Genomic DNA, 9,809 nt, shown 5'->3' with positions numbered 1-9,809 from the left:
CAAGTACCTTATTTGACTGATTTTGCATTCTTGCCAAAGAATATGTCTCTCTCAATGTTTTTGGCTTAAACATTTTTACATGACCTTTAATTTCTGGTTTTAAGCCTTCAATGAATAAACTGATTGTATATTCATCAGGTAGGGTTACTTTATTCAACAACAAATCAAATTCATCACAGTAATCCTCTAACTCACCTGTTTGTGTTAATGCTTTCAATGCACCCATAGCATCATCTATTAATGTTGCTGCAAATCTTGTTGAGGCATTTCTTGTATATTCATCCCAAGTTATATCACTAATTTGTTTTCCTGTTGACTTCATAAAACCTTGATGCCATTGTAATGCTCTTCCCTCTAAATGGACAGCAGCATACCTAACCTTGTATCTTTCAGGGGTTTCATCAATAGAGAAAAAATGTTCACATTTGTACATCCACCCTTCCACATCATCACCATTGAATTTGGGAAATTCAACCTTTGTTAATCTATTATTACAGACTCTCTCACCTTCGTTACGAGGAACCATAGTCCCCTGTTTCTCAATCTTTGCAAATGCAGCTTGCAATTGATCAAAGGTTGATTTAAGACTCAATAAACTTTCTTGAGTCTGTACAGTAAACTGATCCAGCCTACTAACATCCTTGGCTATCTTATCAACTTCTTGATTACGAGTAGTCATTTTATTATGGATTTAAAGAATTGAAAGAATGGAAGAGAATGATTGTTTGAAAAAGAGAAAATTGATTACAAGAATGGACAAATCTCGAATAGATCGATCCACTGGAATCGAATGATCCATATGATCAATTCGATGGAATGGAATGATCAAGAAAGATCAATTCCTCGTTTCAAAAGAAAAAGAAAGCTAGGAAATGAAAACAGAGTATGAATTGAAAAGAACAAGGGAACAATCGAGGACGATGATCGGAATTACTGGTGATTGGCCGGAGCTCCGATGAGAATCGGTGGCTCTGATACCAATTGATAGCCTGAGATTGAGAAAACACAGAGAGAAAGAGAGGGAAACCCAATTCATGCATAAGTTGTTAGCTTGAGGGTTGTTTGTCTTTTATTAACCGCTAATAACAAACTAACTATTACAAAGTACAACTTTAGTCCCTCTAATATTATTCTATTACAAGAATAGTCCTTAGACTATTAAATCTATTCTATTATGTAACAGCTTTATTGGACCCGTATAATAAAAACTAAAATATAAATATGAATTTACTAAAAAAAAACAATCCATTCAGATTCATTTTCCTGAAACTTTCAATTTCAAGAATTAGAACAATCAATATTACATGACTAATACAGAAAAGATAAATATGTGTAAATTGGGGATTTTATTATTAAATCAAGATACATGAAGAATTAGAAGAACTAATCTATCATATACTTCTAGACTTTTCAATCAAGATAAATACACTAATATTTCTGTGGGTTAACAAAGAACATTAAAAAAAGGCTCGGAGGTTATATTTGTGACAACTCATAATTCCGAACCTATCCTTGTGTAATAACTGTGAACATGACATGACTTTATGAGCTTGAATGATTATATGAATGTTATGTTGTATGTGTTATGTGTAATATGTTATGATTATGTGATTATGTTACTTGACCCGAATCGCACAACACCGCTCAATCGCACAAACCCATTTGGGCTACACTTTGTATTCGGATCAATGAGCAGCCGAGTTGGGCTCGGCCCACTCCCCTTATACGCAAACAAACACTCTCTAGGGGGTTTGTTTTCTTATTTGTTGCAAATCATAACACACACAAGTCCACAAAACCCTAGCTCCCTCTCCTCTTCTTCGAACCCGACGGCACAAGACAACCGAAGATCATCCTCTCTCTCTCTCTCTCTATTGATTCTAACCGGTTAGTATTTCGTGATCTTGTTAGATGATGTTATGATTCCTATGTATTGCATGATGAACTAGTAATATTGTATGATCGATCGTGATAAAACCGGCTCGCAAGTGCACTTTATTATGAATCGGATGTTACCATTAAGAACCGAATAGATGATTAATCTGTGTTATGTTATGCAATTCGCATTGTTAGCTTGTTTATGTATCGGATTGTTCAAGATGGTTGTTAACCGAATGATTGATAACCGGCCGTGATATGCTCGAACTTGGATGGTATGTGGGTTTAATCCGGTTGAGTGTATGGTGAATTATTGTTCATGTTTGGAATTAGGGTTCATGTGAATTGAAATGTTAGATGTGCTAGTTTGATCGATTAGGGGCATGATTGGAAACAGATTAGTTGTTAATTGATATATGATAAATTGGAAACTTGGTAACTGATTGGCAAGATAAATGCTTGTAACCGAATTAGCATAATAATCGGCCATTAAACCCAATCGCACAAGAGCCCAAATCACACAAGACACCTTGATCTGATCGCACGAGACCAAACACACGAGTCCAGTCGCACAAGAAACTCACCGTCGCACAAGTTGCAATGGTTGGGCCGAGTATATATGTTGGATTGGGCCAGGTCTGATCGCACAATCCAATAGGATCGCACAAGGCCTATCAATCGCACAAAGCTAACCGGACCGCACAAGTTCACTTATGTGTTTTATATTTGGGCCGCATATGTTATTGGATCACTTATACTAATTGGGCCGGGTTTATGCGGATCGCACAACATGTAGTGGATCACACAACATGTTGGGCTAATTACTATGGGGTTGAATTTAAATTGCACAAGTTAAATAGATTTGCTTTGACTGTAAACTGTTGCCATGATCTGTACGTGTTCGTAACGTGTTAACTTATGTGATGCATACGTGCAATACTTGAGTCAAAACCTGACTTGTATGGTAACCCTGTTAGGACGTGGTTGACCTCTTTAGTTCAAGAAACCCCCTTGTGTATCTGCCGAGCAACCCAAGGTGAGTTCACACAGCCAAGGCATGGGGTTCCCGGGTGGGAATGGGATTTGTTGAATTATTGTACATACTCAGCTGATAGAACCGAACGATAAGATACGACTAGACTAGTAACACTTACTGAACTGATCTTCGCACACCTGCCAAGGGTTGGCCGCGATATTATGACTGACTTCGCACACCTGCCTTAGGAAGGCCGCGAACTAAACTTATTAACCTTCGCACACCTGCCTGGTAGGCCGCGATACTAATAAACCTAGTCTAGAACACTTGGGAAGAACATCCCCTAATATCTTCGCATACCTGCCTGGGAGGCCGCGATGGAAATATGATATATGATATAACGAACGAACATACTACTACTCACGCTATGCTATTACTGAACTATTAACTGTGAACTCGCTCAACTAGTTGTTGACTCTCTGCTGCATGCCTTGCAGGACCTTAGGTACTTATGGAGCTTGCACAAGGAGGAGCAGGTCGTTGTGGACAAGGATTAGTGAATGCTTGCTAAACATTTATGACATTTTAAACTGTTAACTATGTTGGGTTTATTTACATGCTTCCGCTACTTAAACAAAGTTTGGTTTTGAACATCAATCATGTCGTGATGAATTACATTATCTACTTTTATTATTAAATGCTATGTTCGATATGATTGGTGGCTTGATCCTGGTCATGTCACGCCTCCAAGCGGTGGTACTCCGCGTGTGGGATTTTGGGGGTGTGACAGATTGGTATCAGAGCCATTGGTTATAGAGAACTTGGTTTTAATATGGGAAGAATGTTTTTATTAAAACCAGACTATAACCAGTACAGTGCTCTCAACGATCCACAACGACGCTTCGCTCCACGTGCAAGACTCGACATCCTAGGTAATATGGTTTATGTTTATTACCTGCATGCTAGAACTATATAGAACTTTGCTCGTATTACGCTTAGATACACATGACACTATTGCATGAGAATACCTATGTGCTTACACTTTTCTGTCATCGCACTGCTCGTGAACCTTTCTCACTTACTCTACTTTTGCTATGAAGATCATGTCTGGACGTGTGAACATGACTCAAGCCCAGTTGACGGCTTTCGTTAATGAACAAATTGCTGCGGCCCTTGCAGCTGCAAACGCAGGAGGTATACCCTGCAGTCGTAACCCTCCTAGGATCCTTAGATCCTATATTAACTCTCGTATTTAACTATGTCCTATTCGTACACAATAGGTCAACACGCGCAGCAGCCTGTCTGCACTTTCAAGAACTTCATGGACTGTCGTCCAAGCTCATTCAGTGGCACCGAGGGGGCAGTGGGACTCCTCCATTGGTTTGAGAAGCTAGAGTCAGTATTTGAAATGTGCGAATGCCCTGAGGCTCGCAGGGTCAAGTATGCCACTGGCACGTTGGAAGGGATTGCGCTCACCTGGTGGAACGCGCAAGTACAGATCCTAGGGTTGGCAGCTGCTAACGCCACACCTTGGGAGGATTTCAAGGAATTGATTAAACGTGAGTATTGCACACGAGACGACATTCACAAGCTGGAGAATGAGTTATACCACTTGATGATGACGGGGTCAGAGATAGAGGCTTATACGAAACGGTCAAATGAACTAGCCATCTTATGTCCAACGATGGTGGACCCCCCAGTTAAGCGCATTGAGTTGTATCTCAAGGGACTTGCGCCAGAGATTCAGAGCCACGTGACGTCGGCTAACCTCAACAATATCCAAGACATTCAGCGTCTTGCTCACCGACTCACCGATCAGGCAGTGGATCAGAACAAGCTGCCAAAACGCATCAGTGCTACAACTACTGCTACTACTACTCCAGCTACTACTTCTGCCACACCCAGCGAGAACAAAAGAAAGTGGAAAGGGGATTCCAGCAAGGGATCAGTTTCTGTTCAGTCCCAAGCGCAGCAGCGCCGCACCAACGACTACCAGAGTCCGAATCAGCAATCATCAGGCAGTTAGGGGCAGAGTGGATATCGGGGAATTCACCCGTGGTGTAATAGGTGCAACAAACACCACAGTGGAAGATGTCGCAGGGAACGTTGTCAAAGATGCCTCAAGATGGGTCATGAGGCTAAGGATTGTAGAAGCTCACGGCCAGCAAATCAGAACCAGCAACTCCCACCGCCAGCTCCACAGAACCAGCAGCAACAGCCACAGCGTGGAAACCGGGGATGTTTCCAGTGTGGGGTTGAAGGCCACTACAAACGTGATTGCCCTCAATTGAACCAGAACCAGAATCGCAACAACAACAACCAGGGCAACGGGAACAACAACAACAACAGGGGAAACAACAACAACAATGGCAACGAAGCTCGGGGTCGTGCTTTTGTGCTAGGTCGGGGTGACGCAGTGAATGATCCCAATGTGGTTATGGGTAAGTTTCTTCTCGATGATATTTATGTTACTGTCTTATTTGATTCGGGTGCTGATACAAGTTATATGTCCTTGAAAATGAGTAAATTGTTAAAACGTACCCCAACACCCCTAAACACCAAACACGTCGTAGAATTAGCAAATGGTAAAAGTGTAGAAGCCGCACATATAATCGAGGGTTGTAGTATCGTTTTAGCTGGTCAGACCTTCTCGATTGATCTTATACCCATAGTTTTGGGTAGTTTCGACGTCGTCATCGGTATGGATTGGTTATCCCAACATCACGCAGAGATTTTATGCAAGGAAAAGATCATCCGTATTCCTCGCTCTAGTCAGGAACCTCTCGAAGTTCAAGGCGACAAGAGTGGTGCTGTGGTTGGCATCATCTCTTTCCTAAAGGCTCAGAAATGTTTACGTAAGGGGCACACCGCAATTCTGGCACTTGTCACTGACGCATCAACAAAGGAAAAGAAGCTGGAGGATATTCCAGTTGTACGTGACTTTCCTCAGGTGTTTCCTGAAGATTTACCCGGCTTACCGCCTCACCGCCAAGTCGAATTCCAGATTGAGTTAGCTCCAGGAGCAGCACCAATAGCCCGTGCACCGTATCGTTTAGCTCCAACCGAATTGGAAGAACTGTCGAAGCAGCTACAAGAGCTCTTGGAAAAGGGCTTTATTCGTCCAAGCTCATCGCCTTGGGGAGCTCCAGTACTTTTCGTGAAAAAGAAGGATGGCACCTTCAGGATGTGCATCGACTACCGTGAACTGAACAAGGTGACGGTGAAGAACCGTTATCCTCTTCCGCGTATAGACGACTTATTCGACCAGTTGCAGGGGTCGAGTTACAACTCCAAAATAGACTTGAGGTCAGGGTATCATCAGCTGAGAGTCCGGGATGAGGACGTCTCCAAAACCGCATTCAGAACTCGTTACGGCCACTACGAGTTTCTTGTCATGCCTTTTGGGTTAACAAATGCGCCTGCCGTATTTATGGATTTGATGAACAGGGTGTGCAAGCCGTACTTAGACAAGTTTGTAATTGTCTTCATCGACGACATTCTGATTTTACTCCAAGAGTCAGGAGGAGCACGAACATCACCTACGATTGATTTTGGAACTTCTTCGAAAGGAGCAACTGTACGCCAAGTTTTCGAAATGTGACTTCTGGCTTCGTGAAGTCCACTTCTTAGGCCATGTGGTGAACAAGGATGGGATTCATGTCGATCCATCCAAGGTAGATTCGATCAGAAACTGGCCTGCACCGCGTACACCAACAGAAATACGCCAATTCTTGGGTTTGGCGGGGTATTACAGGCGATTCATTAAAGACTTCTCCAAGATCGCTCAGCCGCTCACTATGCTGACACAGAAGGGTGTCACCTACTGCTGGGGAGAGTCCCAGGAAACCGCTTTTCAGTACTTAAAGGATAGGCTTTGCAGCGCACCTATTCTCTCACTGCCAGAGGGCACGGAAGATTTTGTAGTCTATTGTGACGCGTCCATACAAGGACTTGGGTGTGTATTGATGCAACGGGATAAAGTTATTGCCTACGCTTCGCGGCAACTTAAGATTCATGAACGGAACTACACGACGCACGATTTAGAGCTGGGAGCTGTTGTTTTCGCGCTTAAGATATGGCGACACTACCTGTACGGTACCAGGTGCACAATATACACCGATCACAGGAGTCTCGAGCATATCCTTAAGCAAAAGGATTTGAACATGCGTCAACGAAGATGGGTTGAACTTCTGAACGACTACGAATGCGCCATCAAGTACCATCCAGGCAAGGCCAATGTTGTGGCTGACGCTCTCAGTCGGAAAGACACTCTACCTAGGCGTGTACGAGCCCTGCAGCTCACTATTCAGTCCAGTCTTCCTGCACAGATACGAACTGCCCAGATAGAAGCTTTAAAACCCGAAAACGTTAAGGCTGAAGCCTTACGCGGCTCAAGGCAACGAATGGAACAAAAGGAAGACGGCGCCTACTATGTAACGGGGCGCATTTGGGTCCCACTTTTTGGCGGTTTACGAGAGCTTGTAATGGACGAAGCTCACAAGTCTCGCTACTCGGTACATCCAGGGTCGGATAAAATGTACCACGACATCAGAACTACATACTGGTGGCCTAGTATGAAGGCCCACATCGCTACTTACGTCGGCAAGTGTTTGACATGCGCAAGGGTCAAGGTGGAATATCAGAAACCAGCGGGCCTACTTCAACAACCTAAGATACCGCAATGGAAATGGGAAGAAATTTCCATGGATTTCGTTACAGGCTTACCTAGATCCCAGCGGGGGAATGATACCATATGGGTGATCGTGGATCGACTCACCAAGTCTGCACACTTCCTGGCTATAAAGGAAACGGATAAGTTCTCCACTCTCGCAGACATCTACCTTAAAGAAGTTGTTTCAAGGCACGGGGTGCCCACCTCCATCATTTCGGATCGGGATGCACGATTCACGTCAGAACTATGGCAGGCGATGCACAAATCTTTCGGCTCACGGTTAGACATGAGCACCGCATATCATCCTCAGACGGATGGGCAGTCTGAGCGGACGATCCAAACCCTTGAAGACATGCTTCGGGCATGTGTTATCGATTTCGGCAACGGCTGGGAAAAACATCTCCCTTTGGTGGAGTTCTCGTACAATAATAGTTATCACACCAGCATACAAGCCGCTCCATTCGAGGCATTGTACGGGCGTAAATGCCGGTCACCCCTCTGTTGGGCAGAGGTGGGGGATAGTCAGATCACGGGTCCAGAGATTGTGGTGGACGCCACGGAAAAGATTGCGCAGATACGACAACGCATGGCGGCAGCACGCGACCGTCAGAAAGCCTACGCGGATAAGCGAAGGAAGCCTTTGGAATTTAGGTCGGGGACCGGGTTTTACTTAAAGTCTCACCCTGGAAGGGTGTGGTATGTTTTGGCAAACGGGGCAAACTGAATCCACGGTACGTCGGACCATTTGAAATCATTGAGAAAATAGGCAAAGTGGCCTACAAGCTAAACCTACCAGCTGAACTCGGTGCAGTTCACAATGTCTTTCACGTGTCGAATCTGAAGAAGTGCCTGTCAGATGAGACCCTCATAGTTCCTTTTAAGGAACTCACTATCGACGAGCGGTTGCAGTTCGTCGAGGAGCCAGTTGAAATCACGGACCGGGATGTTAAGGTCCTCAAAAACAAGAGAATCCCTCTAGTTCGAGTTCATTGGAACTCCCGCCGTGGCCCAGAGTATACCTGGGAACGCGAAGACCAGATGACAGAAAAATACCCCCAGTTATTCGAAACCAATGCAACCACTACTGAGGCTGAAGCTACTACTGCGGAATTCTGGACGAAATTCCAGATCAACGGGGGGAGGATGTGACACCCCAGGAAAACCAGTGAACAATATAACTTACCTAGCTTCCTCAGTGAGTGCATACCAAATTTCGGGACGAAATTTCTTTTTAGTTGGGGATAATGTGACAACTCGTAATTCCGAACCTATCCTTGTGTAATAACTGTGAACATGACATGACTTTATGAGCTTGAATGATTATATGAATGTTATGTTGTATGTGTTATGTGTAATATGTTATGATTATGTGATTATGTTACTTGACCCGAATCGCACAACACCGCTCAATCGCACAAACCCATTTGGGCTACACTTTGTATTCGGATCAATGAGCAGCCGAGTTGGGCTCGGCCCACTCCCCTTATACGCAAACAAACACTCTCTAGGGGGTTTGTTTTCTTATTTGTTGCAAATCATAACACACACAAGTCCACAAAACCCTAGCTCCCTCTCCTCTTCTTCGAACCCGACGGCACAAGACAACCGAAGATCATCCTCTATCTCTCTATTGATTCTAACCGGTTAGTATTTCGTGATCTTGTTAGATGATGTTATGATTCCTATGTATTGCATGATGAACTAGTAATATTGTATGATCGATCGTGATAAAACCGGCTCGCAAGTGCACTTTATTATGAATCGGATGTTACCATTAAGAACCGAATAGATGATTAATCTGTGTTATGTTATGCAATTCGCATTGTTAGCTTGTTTATGTATCGGATTGTTCAAGATGGTTGTTAACCGAATGATTGATAACCGACCGTGATATACTCGAACTTGGATGGTATGTGGGTTTAATCCGGTTGAGTGTATGGTGAATTATTGTTCATGTTTGGAATTAGGGTTCATGTGAATTGAAATGTTAGATGTGCTAGTTTGATCGATTAGGGGCATGATTGGAAACAGATTAGTTGTTAATTGATATATGATAAATTGGAAACTTGGTAACTGATTGGCAAGATAAATGCTTGTAACCGAATTAGCATAATAATCGGCCATTAAACCCAATCACACAAGAGCCCAAATCACACAAGACACCTTGATCTGATCGCACGAGACCAAACACACGAGTCCAGTCGCACAAGAAACTCACCGTCGCACAAGTTGCAATGGTTGGGCCGAGTATATATGTTGGATTGGGCCAGGTCTGATCGCACA

The sequence above is a fragment of the Helianthus annuus genome, chromosome 8 (assembly GCF_002127325.2).
Source record: "Helianthus annuus cultivar XRQ/B chromosome 8, HanXRQr2.0-SUNRISE, whole genome shotgun sequence".
Classification (NCBI taxonomy): Eukaryota; Viridiplantae; Streptophyta; class Magnoliopsida; order Asterales; family Asteraceae; genus Helianthus; species Helianthus annuus.
This window is presented reverse-complemented; position numbering follows the sequence as displayed.